We start from the raw sequence: 18,056 nt of genomic DNA on the forward strand, positions 1-18,056 counted from the left end.
AGACTGCCGCGCCTCGCTTCCGTTTGAAATGCGTACAAGGTAAAGGCAGTTTTCATCTGGAATACCTAGAATAAACCGTAGTTTGAGTGGAATAAGGTCGCGTGACCATGTAAGGGAAAAACGAGTGTACATTTTGAAGTCCTTGCTCGGCATTGACAGCTTCCTCCTGAGCCGAAATTGGCGCCCTCCTGACCCGAAATTGGCGCCCTCACCAATTCTAGCCCCCTCCAAAAAAAATTCCTGGCTGCGCCCCTGTTGATACATCATCTTTGATCAAAGCAAGTGCAAATTCGGAGTCAGAAGCAAGCCAAGTCCCAGCAAACTTCACGTAGAAATTCTAGTAGGACCCAATTTTCCGTGCTTTTGGATTATTAACCTGATCTGGGAGGTCAACCAGTGACCTAGGATCTCAGCATTGACCAGGACATAAAAGTAATTGGCTTTCTCTCGTCAGCGATGACCAGAACCCTCAAATTATCGGATTTCTCTCGTCACGAGCAGCTCGCTCCTTTTTTATTTTTCAGCAAAGCTCTGGCTCTTTTTATCAAGGGCCGAATGGCTGAGGGTTTCTACGCCCCTCTGCTACATGTAGGACGCTGAAAAGAAATGCCTAAATGGGTGAGGGTTAAATATTGATTGGTTTTTAAGTGCCGAAGCCCGAAGCACTTTAATTTACTTCGATAGCAGTTTTTAAGACCAACGAGCTCGAATACTATAACTTATTGAACAATGTAAGCACCACATAAAATGAATCGTGAGAGAAGCGGCTCAAGATTAAGAAGCTATGAGACACTTATTAACCCTCGCATGTGTAGGGGGGGGGGGGGGTCGGGTGGACCCCCATGGTTTTTTTTCGCGAATAACTCGCGTAAAAAGCGGCTGATCGCGACGAAACTTTCAGTACCCTCGCATTGATCAATTTTACACCTACCCGGAAAATTTCATGACTCTGACCCAAATGACCTTTGACCTGTGACCACTTTTCCGAGACCATGTTTGGCCGGAATCCCGATTCCGCGTATGTCGGCTCGCATTAGCCGCGCGTTTGCAAACTTTTCGTGGTTTCAAACGTTCAAACATGTGATTTGATGTTGTTCCCATGCATTAGGGTGGGTGTCAAGGTCACCTGAAGGTCAGGTCAGGTCATTGACCTTTGGTGACCTCGGGTGAACTCGGTTCACTTTTTCGAGTTTTACATGTTTCTAGGCTATTTTTTTGAGCTGAATTCGAATTTAGCAACCATTTGAACATTTACGAAGTAGTTTTGGTGCCTTCGTAACATGTTACGAAGCTGTCAGAGGCGGTTGACACGTACTACGAGTACCCGTCACGACGCCTACTGGTTGACCTGACCTGACCTGACCCGACCTGGTCTAAATGCTTAAAGACATCAATCTGTGATCAAAACTAACACGATATTCGTGATCAGCACCCCGAAAAACCCCTTAGCACCCACAATTTACGACTTTCTAATAGGTCCCGATTTTCCCGACTTTGGGTCATTGACCTGACCTGGAAGGTCAACCAATGACCTAGGACCTTAAAATTGGGTATCATCGGCTTCCTCTCGTGACGGGCAACACGCTCGTTTTTTCCGCGAAGCTCTAGCTCGATCAGGGGCCAAACGGCAAGGGGGGGGGTCCAACCGCCCCCCCCCCCTACACATTAGAAGAGCGCAAACGCCGCACACATGCGAGGGTTAACCCTCGCCCCGTTGGGGGGGCCATTTTGGCCCCCTCTGTGGTTTTTCCTGAATAGCAAGAAAACGGCGGCGCGCAGCGCCGCCAAATTTTTAGTACCTTTCCGGGCATCAATTTGACACCTTCACACCAAATTTCAAGTCTTAGGTCACCTTAGGTCAGGAGTTATTGAGGTCAAACTGAGGTCATGTTCGAGCAAAAATGAGCAAAAAACATGCAATCTTGAAACGCTCACCAAATCTACAGTTATCAAGCAATTTCAAAGTTCTTTATATGGTCTAATAGACAAAAAGCGGCGCTACAAAACTGCTATCTCGGATTTTCAAAATTTTGGGTTTTTGACCCAAAAAATTTCAAAAAATTGATTTTTTTAGAAAAACTAAAAAAAAAATCCAAAATTTTTCCGAATTTCGAAAAACCGGAATATATGTGATAGTCCCTGCGCTCTTCTATATACATACCAAATTTCAGATCGATATCTCGCTTTTTGGCCAAGTTATAGCGAAAAAACTGTTCAAAAATGATGACGTCAAACTTTTGAACTCAATTTTTAGCGATTTCAGACCTCGTACGGCAAAACAAAGACCACCATTGAACTCCCCGTGACGAGCTGCATCGATTCGATACCCATTTTATGCAAAAATATCAACTTTGAAATTTGACCTTATTTGACCTGACCTTGACCTGACCTTGACCTGACCTTGACCAAAACGTGACCTAAGCTGGCCCCAAAGGCTGCCTGACCCACATAATCGCATTTGTCATGTAAAATGGACCATAAAACATGTATCACACGACACTTTCATATTGTGACCCCCCAGTGACCTGACCTCAGTGACCTGACCTGGTATCAGTGACCTCAACTAGCAAAATATGTGTTTGAAGAACATGTCCCCATCGATGATTTTCAATGAAATGCATTTTACTCGATTTTACAACGCATTTCTTGAAATGCCTGTAAACGGTGAAAATTGGACCTTTGACCTGACCTGTGACGTCATCGGTTTGACCTAGGTCAATAAAATTGGGTCACAAGGTAGTTCCCTGATAGGGCTATCCAACACCGTTTGCTGCTTGTCGCTACGTTGCGTGGTTCTCGAGATCTTAGGGGGGGCCAAAATGCCCCCCCCCCCCCCAACGGGGCGCGTTGCTCGGCAGAGCCCAACGGGGCGCGGGTTAAAAAACGGCATAGATTAGAAACTGCACCTAACTTGCACTGGTTTTTAAACCTTTTCGTTGCAGACTGGTAGATTAAATTTTAGGATTGATTTCAGCTGATGCTCAAATGGAGCTATTCATTCGTTCATTCATGCGACCATCCAATTACATTCATAAAAGAAGCCAGTGACAAAATTGTTCATTTTATATAAGTGTGAAATACAAATTCAATAAAAGTTTAATGATACGGCAAATTTGACAGCTTTTATAATGAACAGACAAATAACTTTAACAAATCAAGGTTGAGAGCCCCAAATAGGGGAGAGTGAGGTAAGATGAGCCAAGGGGCAAGTTTAGCCACCCCATGTTTCTCAGCTCCTATGGCGCTAATTGACTTGAGCTTCCATGTGCCGTTTGCTTACGATGTTCACGTCTTTCACGTGAGACGGCAACGTTTTCGCGCTCAGCCCCGGTAACATGTGGTATCACCCCTAATAACTAAGACATGTTTTGCCTTTAAAATGAGATGGTTGTTATCTGCGGTGCATGGTTATTTTCCTTAGCAGGTGTCAGCCATTAATCGAAAATGACCACGGGTGGGGTAAGATGAGCCATTTTCACCTGGGGGAAGATGAGCCGGATAAGCCATTGTTGTCTCCGCTGTCGAAAACCAAACTGAGCTGCGCTTGTTTCTGCTGAATAAAAATGGTAGGAAATTGTTTTTTCTTTGTTGATTACACAAGTTGTAAGTGATTTGCAGATTATCTGAAGGATAATATGATTTCTTCCTTGATAGAAAACTTGACGAGTTATAGGAAGGCTTTAAACAGTTACTTTTTGATGGAGGAAAAAACTTTGCCATAAGTATGTATGCCATGGATTAAATAAAAGAGCCCACTCTTCGCCGCGCCCGGGAAAAGAAGAGGTTCGCTTTTTGTATCCATGCTCAACTTTCCCCACGACGTGTCTCAACTTACCCCGCCCATGGGGTAAGATGAGCAACGTGCAAGATGATTTTTGACGCAGCCTTTCAGTACAAAAATAAGCGGTATGAAACATTTCTGGTCACCATTACATGCGTAAATGACCACTCTATCCGTCCAACCCGTAAACGCAGAAAAATGATCAGTAAGTTAGCCTGTAGCTTACGAAAAAACGGCTCAACTTACCTCATTCTCCCCTACGTGACACAATTGAGGGCATTTTTTAGGCCATCACAGTATTTGTCAACAATTGTTGTTTGGGGGACTGGGGAGGGTGGTTACTGGCTCATTAACTGCCCCCCGCCCCCCCCCCCCCCAAAAAAAAAGAAAGAAAACGAAACCGATCATCCGCGAAAGGAACTATTGAGCTCGAACCAAGGTGACGAATCGATTTATAGGTATGCAGGATGACTAACGATGCCACTTGTTGACTTCTTGTGTCAAATAAATTCCATCATCTGGATAGCACGTCAACTCTGTGGTATCACTATTTGACATTTTGCAACAAACGTATACTATTTGGCGCGACTAGCCTCATAAATGTTCTGAAACTAACACCGTTTCTTCGCAATTAACTTGGACGACGTCATCCCAGCTTATGCACGACCAAAAAAAAGATATCGCTTCAGGATCACTGGCCCGAATTCCAATGCTTAAAATTTACTCAAAGCCGGTGTGGCTGAGGCACTCTTCGCTACATCTCGTGACGGCCACCATTGTGTTGCATTTTTCGGTAAGCTATAAGTTAATAAGGAAAGGATTGGTGAGTGGGTTGAAAACAGCCCTCACCCTCCACCCCCCTTCTTCTGGAAACATAAGTAAACGAAAGATCTGGCGATGGTTTATCCACTCTCCTCTGCCGCCGCGCTGCGAGGCCTCGATTCGTTCGGTATGTGGCTTCCTGAGCGGTCCTCCCCGGAGGCAAGGTGAAAGGTCATGGCCTGTATCAGAAATTTATACGTTGCTGAATATGTTTTATAGTTCTTCCAAGGCCTTGGACACCGTTTTATTATATCGGATAAGCATTGCACTTCCTTGTCAATCAATACATTTAAGAAAAACTTGATCATAATCTTATACTGCGGCAATTGTAGTTCTGCTTACGGTTGCTTCTTTATGATACGGGCCACCACCACCTCCACTGCGCTGGAGCTCAGGCGTTCTACCCCTCCCCGCTACGGACCGGCCCTCGGGCTAGGTGTGTTAGTACTGAGCGCAAACCTGTAGTAGTCACGTGACTTTCATTCACGTAGCGGGAACGGAAGCTATAGGCGATACCAAGGATGAGCTCTGGGGAGGCAACCGGCGCGGAAAAATAGCACGATTGTAGTTTTGGAAGAATATCTGTGGCGATAAAAGGAATTAGACAAAACATACGGCCTAGGAGCAAACATGTGGTATTCCTCCATACTTTGCGCTACATTTCCTTTCTCCAATGGCCAGCGCTTAGCAAATAATAGCGCAATTCTAAATTGGTAATATATGTGTACAGTAGCAACTGCGGGTCCCTGTACCTTTGGCAGATAGGTGGCCAGTACCTTGCGTTCACGCTAGCTTGTCGGTAGGTACCTCACGCTGAACACACGCGTGCGTCATTTTGTGTTATTTGTTACCCAATGCCATTTTGTGTCGAAATGTCTCAGTCAAGGCCATAGAAACTAGGTCTCAGTTGCATAGGCGCGGGAACTACTTTCAGACTGGGGGGGCACACCATAATGGAGATCAACCTGGGGTACCTACCCACAAATCTAGTTTTCTCACAGGTTTTAGGCCACTTACTTTTCATCCCTTGGCTTTTTCAACAAAAAAAAAGAAAAAACATTTGCAAAAAAGTGTGGTATTTCGTCTCAAAGTTGTGGGGGCACCGCCCCCACGGCCCTAGAGTTGGGGGGCAAGCTGCCCCCACTGCCCCCGGCTCCCGCACCTATGCTCAGTTGTGTAGCTGGCCGCATTGAATAAACGAGTGCTCCGTTATGAGACTGTTTTGATGCAAATGCTGCTCAGCTAATTTCTCAATTTCATCATGAACTGTTTGTAAATGTGTAAAGAACTTTATTATTAACTTTGTCTTATCTTTAACTCAAAAAGCTTCATCTTTGTTACACTTTTGTTGTTTGTGATAGCTTACATTCCAGTTCTTCTTGGCTAACCAGATTGCAATTAAAGGAAATAGTTCACTTTCCTGAAATTAGTATTTTGCTATGGATTTATGATTTTGCTTAAATTTCCTAGTTCCACCTTCCAGTTTAACATCCGGCAATGTTTTCTTGGCTCTTATTGTTCCAAGAATACTGAGTATGTGAATAGTTGTAGTGTTGATAACCGAAGGTTTGTTGTCAATAGTTAAAACACTATTCTTTAGAATTGTGTTTTTCTATTGAAAAACAAATCTGAGTTCCCTGACAATTTGGCAAAAGCTGCCTGAGATCAGTACAACTTGATGCTCTTGAAAACGGCTGCTCCAAAAATTCTGATTTTCTCAGGATTTCTAGTGGGCCAGGTGATCTACGTTCTGGTATGGGTCTCCCCTCCGCGGACCATCTGGTGCACGCGCCACGTGACTTTGAAAATTCCCGTGTTAAGCCAATGGGCAAAATGAAAAAAATGCGTTCCACGGCAGATTGCTCGAAAACGATCCAAACGACCCCCCATTTTCTTCCATGCAGATCAACCACCATTCGGTGCACTACCCATGGGTATGTCGCAAAGTGGCCGGAAAAGTCCAGAACCACGTGCCACGTGCCGTTGAAAATGACCCTGCACACCGGAAATTGGGGCTTTTGGTCATTTCGGCGCACCCATGATGCATACTTTGGCGTGGGTGACCAAACAATGGGTGTCATCCGGTCGGCAACTGTTTAACCCGCGACCGCCTGGGGGGGGGGGGTCGGATCCGACCCCCCCCTCCGTTTTTCTTGAATAACTCATGAACCGCTTGAGCTATCAACTTGAAACTTTGCATACCTTCTCCCCCATCAGTTTGACGTCTCCTGTGCAATTTTTTAGAAAATGTTTTCAAAAATTTTTGAGATATATCGATTTTAGTGATGTAACTACATGGCGTTTTCAGTCAAAAAATGGTAAATGTTTAAAAAATCGCCAAAAATCGAGGTTTTTGGCAAATTGCAAAATAAGGACATGAAAAGACGCAGCTCAACGAGTTCTTTAAAATGGCTATCTCGGATTTTCCATAAAATGCGTTTTTCACCCCTAAAAATTCAAAAAACTATATTTTTTGGAAAACAGCTAATAAAATCCAAAATTTTGAGAATTTCAAAAAACCGGAATATATGTTATAGAGCTCTATTATAACATTAGATGTCCCAAATTTCAACTTTCTATCTTGATTTTTGACCCCCAAATTGTAAAAAATAGCTCCAACATGCATAGGGCATGGTGACGTCATAAGCATTTTCGCGAATTAGAGGCACTTCTGAACATCGCATGTGAAAACAAACGGCACCACTAGATTCCTGGGACAAAGCTCGTCTAGAAAAATGCATTTTTATGTCAAAAATAAAAAGTTGAAAAATTGACTTTTTTTTCTTAGCGCTCGTTTAGTTATGTATGGTATAAACGATTTTTTATGCTTTCAATGCACACTTATCACCAGCACAGTGACTTGGGGTCACATATAACCATTACCATCGGATTTGGCGTGAAAAATAAGCCATAAAACATGTGTCGCACGCCCATGTAGCAGAAAGTGAAAACCGTGACCTTTCGTGACCTGACCTGACCTTGACCCGTACTTAGTATGACCCCTATACGCACATGGTACCTTCACTAGGTCTTTGAGGTCATTTGTGGTGAGTTTCGAGCAGCAGCTATAGATTCCGCTGTCCGTAAGCCTAATCATGGAAAACCCCTGAATTTGACCTTTGACCTGACCTTGACCCGAAAGTTGACCTCAATCTTAAAATCTTAAGAATGCTTTGGGAAGGTCTCGTAGAGACCTTTCGAACGCCGCCTCGCGGGGCTCGATACGACCATTGGTTCTCGAGATAACAGGGGGGGGGGTCGGATCCGACCCCCCCCCCCCAGGCTGATGTGGGTACGGAAATAGCCCAGGCGGTGCCGGGTTAAGGTGTCGTCCAGTGGGCCAAAGTGGTAGCTTCAAACTTTTGGGATCCACCATTCTGGGGATTCTTTTTGACAATACATATACTTGCGTTTCTTGGCGCAATGTTCATTCCACCCAGCCGGTCGTCAATGCGTTAGGTGACCCAAATGACGATTGACCTGAAGGAAGTTGGGGGCGAGGAACACGCACGTGCCATCCGTTTTTTAATCGGGCGCTTTCATCTAGGAGATTTTTGCAGATATCTTTTTGATTTGTGAAAATGACCAGCCTAGCGGTATGCCAGCCGCTGATAAATTATTATCTTGCTGCGGCCGGGCGCTTATTTGCGGTGTTTGCGTTTGGCGGCTGGCGGGCGACTTTTAGTCGTTTTCGGTTAGCAGTTAACGTCGGTGCGGTGCGGGCGGTTTTATTTTTTTCGGCGTTTCGGCGTTTTTTTTTTCTGTGTGGTTTGCGGCGGTCGGGCGATTTTTTTGCCGTTTGCGTTTACTTTTCGGGCGTGCGTTTTACACGTTTTGCGGTGTTTACGTTTTGCGGCGGGCGGGCGTTTTTTTTTTGCGGTGTTTGTCTTTGGCGGCGGGCGGGCGGGCGGGCGATGCGGGTGGTTTTCTTTTTTTGCGTCGTTTGCGGTGTTAAATTTGTTTGCGGTTGGCGGCCGCTTTTTCGTTTTTTTGCGGTGTTTTTTTTTTTGGCGGCGGGCGGGCGATTTTTAAGCGTTTTCGGTTGGCGGTTAGCGGGCGTGCGATGCGGGCGGTTTTATTGTTTTGCGGCGTTTTTGCGTTTTTTTATTTGCGGTTTGCGGCGGGCGGGCGTTTGTTTATTTTTTGCGACCTTTGCGTTGGCGTTTCGGGCGTACGTTTTGCGCGTTTTGCGGTGTTTGCGTTTTGCGGCGGGCGGGCGTTTTTAACAATTCAAAGTTCAAACCTTCGGGCCACAGCGCTCCTCGAAAAGCGCTGCCCTCGAGTAGAAATAGCATGCACTTTGGTAAACTTGATAGATACCTATTTCCTCCAATACATTAAAATAATGATTGATCACAGGCACAGATGTATGTAAACTGAAAATTTGTAATAAACTATAAAGCTGAACTTGATTAATAGCCTTTCCAAAAATATGTTGCACTTGAATTGATGTGTTTTATGCATCAACCTAACTATAACCTAACTTATAGTTTTTTTGCCTCATACATCAATTCAGTTGCATTTCAAAGGGGTGAGCCAAGCTTGCACTGAAATGCCCTCATGCAATTTATAGTGTGAGTTGTTCCTAACCAAATGACCTTACCTCCAGGGCCAGGACACTGCAATGCCATACTGTGCAGTGCCTCACTGCAAAAATGGAACTGGAAAAGGTAATACAAAGCAAGGTGGGGTCATGTATCACCGCTTTCCCAAAGCAAGTTCCCTGGCTCAAACCTGGTGGCTCAAGATCAAACGGGATGGATCTTTGAGCGATGTTAAGGATCCAAGAGTGTGCTCTGTGCATTTTGCTGAAGAAGACTACTGCATGAGCCTTAAAGATCAGGTCTTCAGTCCTGGTACTCACCTTTCCAAGAAGGACCTCATTCCATCAGCCATTCCATCTTTGAACATTCCTTCCAGCCATCCCTCCAGGTACCTTGGAATCATACTGTTCTTAATTATGCATGAATCAGTTCAGGAATCAATGTAATGCTTATTCTAAAAATTAATATTCTACGGTTTCAGCTAAATATGGTATCTGACATGACATGCAATATTATGTTTACCTGTGATGTGCTTACTTCCTGTTCATTGCACTTAGCAGACTAGCAATTATTTGGTGGGTTTTTATCAATCCAGTTAAGAAGTTGACCTGCATAATTGATTGAGTCGCAATGGAACTGTTTGCCACCTACCATTATTAGCATGTTACCTGGCATGTTTCCTATTTCATATTATTCAATGCTGAGAAAGAGCTGAAAGGTCGATTACCAATGCTAGACACTTGCGCGCTATTGTTCAATGGCTTGTTCTTGTCTCTCATTTAAATGATGGCCACAAATCTGAAGGATCATGCTTATGCATCCTTCTAATATGGCAAATGAATAGCATCTATAGCCTATAGGCACTTCTACGAGAAAATTATTACCAAAACCTTCGTTTTTTTTTTGTCTTAGTGCACCTACACCAAGAGGAGGGGCTGCGGCTAAGAGAAAAAGGCGTGCAGTGCTGGAGCAGATCTGCAATGAAAACGAGCCCTCTGATCCATCAGTGAGCAAAACAAGGTGAGAAGTCTGGTTTATGCTTTAGAGAAGCTTATATCTCAGCAACTGCTGTGCGGATTTACTTGTTTAAATTTTCTGGTTGTCTTTGTAGTGTAGCTTCATCCCGTCTACCAACTATCGGATTGCTCACGATACTTGTGGGTGATCACCAGTGCACGTGCACCACTGCACGTACCATGTGCAATAAAGTTATCAAGCATGTTCCCATGACCATAACTCTGTTATTACTGGGCCTATTTGCGCTGAACTTTGACATAGGTATTGGTAGGGACCCACCGAGCAATGTTTTTTTTAATGTATCGGGCTTTTTGATGCAACTGCACATGCTCATGTGCGCTTGCTGGTGGCGCTTCCTTATCTCGAGAACGGTATGGGCCGATTACGCTCCAATTTGTGGTACCGTTAGTGACCAGTTAGTAGGGTGATCGAACAAATCGGTGGTGGATGCCACTTTTCACTTGCAGACGTGGAGAGGTCATTCTCGCGCTCGCTAGTTTGTATCCCCAAGAGACACCGCGTCTTACTGCTGAATATACCTTGATGAACTGCTCCGTGCGATTCAGGAACTGCATAGTACATTGCACTTTTCTGTCCCCAGACGTTCTGCCAACCTGAAACTGTCACAAATCAAGATAAAATATTATCTCCTTTACCAATGATGCCCAACTTTTCAGTGCCCAGTGTGCTCAATGCACTGAACTGGAGGCGCGATGTGCCAGCCTGGAGGCGCGATGTGCCAGCCTGGAGGAACGGTGTGCAAGCCTGGAGGCACGGCGTGCAAGCCTGGAGGCACGATGTGGAAACCTGGAGGTGGAGGTCGCCACCTTGAAACAGAGTCATGCGGATGCTGAAGAGGCCCTGAAGGTTCACTACACGGACCAGCAGGTGTGTACCGGCAACTGTCATGTGCGAACATTAGCCATTATGGGTGCTCTTCAGTTGTTCACCAGCCCTACGGATTCAAAATCAATCGGCAAAGTGGCGGAGCTATCATAGTCCATTTTCCATCACGATCTGTCAAGGACAGCGACAGCATCGCCTATCACTCGAAATGTTTCTATGTGTGAATAATTGTGGTGCGAAACAAACATTTCCACTAGAAAAGTCATTGTAACTAGGATCCGAAGAGGTTGTAATATATAGGGGGACTAAAAAGGATGGAAACATTTTGAATTCATACATTTTAATTTCATACATTCAACTGAACTCCTAACCTAAAAAATGATCTTCATTTCTGGCTTAAGTCGAAGCTTACAAGGATAATTACGACGAAAAACACCGCTTGACCGCGCATTCGTTCAGATAGTTAACGATCTGTTACTGAAACTTTTACGCCACTCCTAATCAGATTGAGAATTTCACTGTCTTCACTGTCTTATGGTGGGGTCTGCGGGGTTTAGTGCGAGTCATACCAGCGGACGTGTCGTCGGGCTATCGCGTCATGCCGCCAGGCGGGCCGCTCTGTGGCCTGTACAGTATGTCTAAAAAGAATGTACCGTCGCCACTACGTGGCGCTGGTGTCGCGAGCCGGTAGTTGGCTGAATCCGCACCAGACCACACATTCCCAAGCGCTAGGTGACAGCTGCGCAGCGGCCGGTAGTAGCGTAAGCCCGAACCTTCGTGACACGACCCGGGGGGGGGGGGGAGGGAGAGAGGGAGGGGAGCGGACGGGGCAGCGCGTGCAGGGAGGGGTGCTCCGGCAAGCTGGCAGTTGTCGCGGCCAAAGGTCAAGGGGTCATACACCAAGCGAACGGACGCTGATATGGGTTCGTGGGGATCGTGAAGTTGTGTGTGGTAGGTGCGTCTTGCGATGCACGGGTGATACGCCATGGGTCTAAGCCAAATGATTCGGGAGAGAGCTGAAGAAAAATACCTGGTCAACTACGGCGAATAATGGTGCTGAAAAATGGAAAGTATGGGTCAATGCAAGCCTTCATGACTATAAACTTTTCTGAGGGCGCTAAGGCCAGCATTGAATAACGACATCCGGATCGAAATTAGCAATGATTTATAATTACATGCCGAAGTAATAGCGCTGCAAAACCCACCTAGTAAATTGTCAAGTCGGATTCATACCGACTTGAATTAAACTATCCTAAATTAAATTGTATATAAGATCTCTATGCTTTGACCAGCTTCGTGACCTGACGGGCTGTGACCTGACCTTGACCCGAGGTTAACACCTTAACTTGATCTCACCCGAAGAAAAAGTATACCATTCGACACGCCTGAGCTAGACAAACACGATGCTGCTAAAATCGCGGATCTGCGATCATGTTTAGCGAAGTTATTTACCAAAAACCGAACCTGTGCCTTGGGTCACTTGACCTAACCTCAGAAGTCATCGGCTGATCCTAGTCCTTAGATCGGAGACCAATCGCTGCATTTCGTAACGACGCGCACGATCGTTTCTTTCGTGAGGCTCTAGCTCATTAAGGGGCGAATCGGCAAAGGAAGTTGTTACCTCACTTCCAACCCCCCAACGCCCTCTCGGTATTCAGAAAACCTGAAGGTCCGGTGAGGGTTAAAACGTTGCTCCTGAACGAGGAAGAAATTTAAAAGTCAAAGCTCTATAGACGTCCTGTAAAAGTGTCCATAATAAATAAATTGGTTAGAGATAAGATGCTTTTTAAACGACTTCCTCATATAAAATCGGGTGCTGGGACCAATCTTATAAACGCTTTAGAATGGACAGGGCGTCACTGGCTAAAGTTTGGGAGCAGGAAACGGCTATTAAATGCATAATGGTTTTCATGCATTTCAGTCAATTGTATATTGACGGTCCCAGTGGCCGAGCTAAAAAAAAGTTTGGTAGTGTTTTGCATCTTTTACGCCCTAAGAAACTACACCATCTATTGAAGTGGGCGGGCTCATTTGAATGGGAGGGCGCATTATGCACCTAATCGTGTGCTTTCGTTTGTTTTGGACTGTATTTTACGACATCCACTGCTGGTATCACTATTAATATTATCTAATGCCGTGAATACGACAGCATTCCATTTATAAGATTGGGCCAATGGAGTCGCGCCCTGCGAGCTCGGTTTTCCGCTCGGCCGCTACGGGCCGAGGAAGTCGGTCTTCGCCTGAGGGCAGGACGGAGGTCAGCGAGGGAGCGCGGGGTCAGCCAGGTATCGCCCAGTGCCGAGCAGATGCCGCTCCCTCCCCTCTCTTCCCCTCTTCTCCCCTCCCCACCTCTGTATAGATGGGGAGGGACCGAACTGCCAATGACATGCGAGCGGTCAAGGCCGCTCGCGCGGCAGCGACCCTGGCGGCCGGGTGCCGCAACTGGGATTCAGCCAAGTTACCGATTCGCCTCCTGTGGGAGAGCCAAACCAGGGGACATACTTTTTAGACATACTGTACCTGTCTCGCGTGGATGGTATCTTCAAGCATTTGCTATGGGAGACCGAAAACGAGAGAAAGCAGATGAGAGTGACGTCATTATGAATTTCCACGAAATCCCCTCTTGTTTGGTGTCATTCTCAGTCACCTGTATGCAACAATACATGTTTTATGCGAGTTAAAAATGTTTCCATCATTTTTGGTCCACCCTGTACATCCTTTGGCTAATAAGTAATAATACTACATTATAGTTCTTATTTTTTCGGTGCCCGTGCTTGCTTCTTGTACACAATGGCCGTGGGGGATCGTTGCTCGGTGTGCTTTGTGCTTTGTAGGAAAATATATAACAGTTTCATGGGAAAGGATATTCTACGATGTTCTTTAATTTTATGTTTTATTTGATTCCAGGCAAGCGTCCTGAAAGCGAAGAAGAGGCCGTATCGCTGGGATGACGACACAATCCACCGAGCTGTGGAGATCCGCGCGCACGCCTCGAGGAGGCTATACTGCTGGCTGCGGGAACGTTATCTGCCGCTGCCGAGTCTAACAACCATCCAGAACTGGCTATCCAGGATCGTCCTGGAGCCGAAGTCATCAAAGACTCAGCTGATCCTGCTGGAGAGGCTCTTGGCGACCATGCCTGAGAGAGATCGTCACTGCACGATCATGATGGACGAGATGGACATCATGGGGCTAGTTACATACGACCAGCAGATGGACCAGATGTTGGGCCCTTTCAAGCATCTCCAGGTGTTTCTCGTCTGTGGCATCTTCAGTTCCTGGAAACTGCCGGTGATGTTTGCCTTCAACCAGCCCGTGACGAAGGAGCTCTTCCTCGACCTGATCGGGGGTGTATAGAAGGCTGGAGGTCGAGTTGTCGCAGCCGTCAACGACATGGGCTCCGGCAATCTCGGCCTCTGGCGAGCTCTGGGTGTTGGACATGACACCAGGCCTTACATCCTAAACCCCGCAGACCCCACCAGGTAAGACTGTAAAATTCGCAATCTGATTAGAAGTGGCCTAAAAGTTTAAGTAACAGATCGTAAATCCTGAACGAATGCGTGGTCATGTAGAAATTCCTTTGCAAAACACTAAAAACCAGCCACTCTACCTCCCCCTCTCCTACCGGCTCCTCCCCTCCCCCCGCCACGCGTTGGACACTGGGCCGGGCTGGGCGGCGGATCAGGCGACCGGTCAGCTGACCTGCCCCCGGGCGATGAGCACGTGACTGGAGTCCGCCCGCAGCCGCCCGCCTGAGCCATGGAGAGGGCAGTCGCTGTCTGTTACCGGTTGGAGCCATATGTGTTCACGACTGATTTGTGCCTGAATTCACCTATTACAAATATACTCATCAAGAGATACCTACCTACGAGAACATCGAGTGATCTACCTACGCGGTTCGTCCCGGCAAACCTACGCGGGGAAGTACCAGTGAGACCGACCAAATCACAGGACCGACGACTTCGATACAAGATCTACGTCAAGGTAAGCCCGGCCTGTGTCTGTGGCGGTCCAACTTTCCCCTCGAATTCTCATCCCTACATCATTACCCTGTCAAAACCAACGTCAAAGAATAATTTTCTGTGTGCCCCTCGTACAAATCCGTACATAGAAAAACTGTGATTTGATCGCAAACTGTGATTTGGCCCCAAACTGGGTTAAAGTTGAACTTGACGAAACAGATAGAAATAAACTGAAACAGCCATATTTAAACTGAGCTGCACAGTGCAAGTTACTCAATCTGTCACTGATTGCAAGATTGTTAAAAGCTCAATATCAACTGTTATCAAACTGCATAGAATTGTCGTCTAACCTCAAGTGTAAGGATCAACGAGAATTGACCAGCTGATCTCAGGGAAGTTGTGAGCTAGTCTGACAGAGGAAGCTGACTCATCAACGTCAAGATCCTGCTGCAGTCTGGTCTTCAGCACCAGCACCCTGCTGCAGTCGCTTCATCAACGTCAAGATCCTGCTGCAGTCTGGTCTTCAGCGTCAGCACCCTGCTGCAGTCGCTTCAACATCAAGACCCTGCTGCAGTCGCTTCATCAACGTCAAGATCCTGCTGCAGTCTGGTCTTCAGCGTCAGCACCCTGCTGCAGTCGCTTCATCAACGTCAAGATCCTGCTGCAGTCTGGTCTTCAGCGTCAGCACCCTGCTGCAGTCGCTTCATCAACGTCAAGATCCTGCTGCAGTCTGGTCTTCAGCGTCAGCACCCTGCTGCAGTCGCTTCAACATCAAGACCCTGCTGCAGTCGCTTCATCAACGTCAAGATCCTGCTGCAGTCTGGTCTTCAGCGTCAAGACCCTGCTGCAGTCGCTTCATCAACGTCAAGATCCTGCTGCAGTCTGGTCTTCAGCGTCAGCAACCTGCTGCAGTCGCTTCATCAACGTCAAAATCCTGCTGTAGTCGGGTCTTCAGCGTCAGCAACCTGCTGCAGTCGCTTCATCAACGTCAAGATCCTGCTACAGTCTGGTCTTCAGCGTCAGCACCCTGCTGCAGTCGCTTCAACATCAAGACCCTGCAGTAGTCGCTTCATCAACGTCAAGATCCTGCTGCAGTCTGGTCTTCAGCGTCAGCAACCTGTTGCAGTCGCTTCATCAACATCAAGATCCTGCTGCAGTCTGGTCTTCAGTGTCAGCACCCTGCTGCAGTCGCTTCATCAACGTCAAGATCCTGCTGCAGTCTGGTCTTCAGCGTCAGCAACCTGCTGCAGTCGCTCCATCAACGTCAAGATCCTGCTGCAGTCTGGTCTTCAGTGTCAAGACCCTGCTGCAGTCGCTTCATCAACGTCAAGATCCTGCTGCAGTCTGGTCTTCAGCGTCAGCACCCTGCTGCAGTCGCTTCACCAACGTCAAGATCCTGCTGTAGTCGGGTCTTCAGCGTCAGCAACCTGCTGCAGTCGCTTCACCAACGTCAAGATCCTGCTGTAGTCGGGTCTTCAGCGTCAGCAACCTGCTGCAGTCGCTTCACCAACGTCAAGATCCTCCTGTAGTCGGGTCTTCAGCGTCAGCACCCTGCTGCAGTCGCTTCATCGTCAAGATCCTGCTGCAGTCTGGTCTTCAGCGTCAGCACCCTGCTGCAGTCACTTCATCAACGTCAAGATCCTGCTGCAGTCTGGTCTTCAGCGTCAGCCGCCTGCTGCAGTCGCATCATCAACGTCAAGATCCTGCTGCAGTCGCTTCATCAACATCAAGACCCTGCGGTAGTCGCTTCATCAACGTCAAGATCCTGCTGCAGTTCGGTCTTCAGCGTCAGCACCCTGCTGCAGTCGCTTCATCAACATCAAGACCCTGTTGCAGTCGCTTCATCAACATCTAGACTCTGCTGCAGTCTGGTCATCAGCGTCCAGCCTATTGTCGCCTCATCTAGTATCACTACCCTGCAACCATGGAGAAGCTTCGGAACGCTCGAGCGAACAGTAAGCGTTCGTTCTCCAGAATCAACAGAAACCTGTTACGGCACATCACAGACAAGGCTGAACCAAGCCTAGTCCAAGACTGCTGGGGAGAGTTGCAGACAGCGTGGTCCGATGTCGAACGGAAGCACAATGACTACGTTTCGCTGCTCTCATCGGAACAGGAGATGGAGAAGGAAGATACCTGGATGGACGAGATGTATGACATCTTCTCAACCACGAAGAAAGCCTTCTTCAGCTTCAACAATGAGACCATGAAGAATGTCAAGGAGGAAACCGGAACCAACGAGCAGAACATCAAACAGCCAGAGATCCAGAAGCTCAAGATGCCGCTGTTCTCCGGAACGCAAGATGATGTGATGTCGTTCAACGATTTCCTCAAGATGTTCGACGATCTCATCGGCAACAACTCGGCCTACAATCAATCGGCTAAGCTGATGTACTTGAAGAGTTATCTGCGTGGGAACGCGCTAGATACCATCAAACACTTGTCAACTGAAGAGAAAAACTACACCATCGCAAGAAAGTTCCTAACCGAGGAATATCTCGACACTGATGTCATCGTGGAGAAACATATCAGGAAACTCCACGACTTACCCCCACCACCTGCAAGAGATTTGCCAGCGCTGCGCGCGTTCTTCAATACTGCTCGCACCTCTGTGTATGAACTCAAGGCGTTTGGATACGACGCACTCGAAGACTGAACTCTTGGAAGCAAAATTATCAGCTTCATCATCTGCAAAAAACTCCCAGTGAACTTCAAGGTAAAGTTGAGCGCAGTCCTGCACACTGACTACCCTTCTACAAGACAACTGCTCGAGAACTTCAACGCCGTGATCAAGTCGTTGATGAAGACGACACCTGCAAAGCAAGAAACAAAACACACCACGGACCTCTCGTCGAAGCCGAAACAGCTCAAGACAACAGAGGTCACCGGCTCAGCCAAACCAGCGAAGTCGTCACTACAACGATTCCAAACCAGTGCCGAGCCGATCAAGAAGGCTCCCAGTCATTCCACATCTAAGTTCAAGGCGTGCAAGCTGTGCGAAGGTGCACACTCCATGCTGAAGTGTTCAGCGTACACATCACCTCGAACACGAATCCAACGCCTCAAAGACCTGGAGCTCTGCAC

The 18,056-nt window shown here is 47.0% G+C and overlaps 1 protein-coding gene across 2 annotated transcripts in view; it reads right to left on the reverse strand.

Annotated features, from left to right (window-relative positions):
• Positions 1–18,056, reverse strand: part of LOC122380661 (proline-rich protein 36-like) — a 108,802-nt gene that overhangs the window by 48,128 nt on the left and 42,618 nt on the right. The gene's annotated exons all lie outside the window — the stretch shown is intronic.

Source organism: Amphibalanus amphitrite, unplaced genomic scaffold (assembly GCF_019059575.1).
Source record: "Amphibalanus amphitrite isolate SeventyFive unplaced genomic scaffold, NRLGWU_Aamphi_draft 000103F_arrow, whole genome shotgun sequence".
Classification (NCBI taxonomy): Eukaryota; Metazoa; Arthropoda; class Thecostraca; order Balanomorpha; family Balanidae; genus Amphibalanus; species Amphibalanus amphitrite.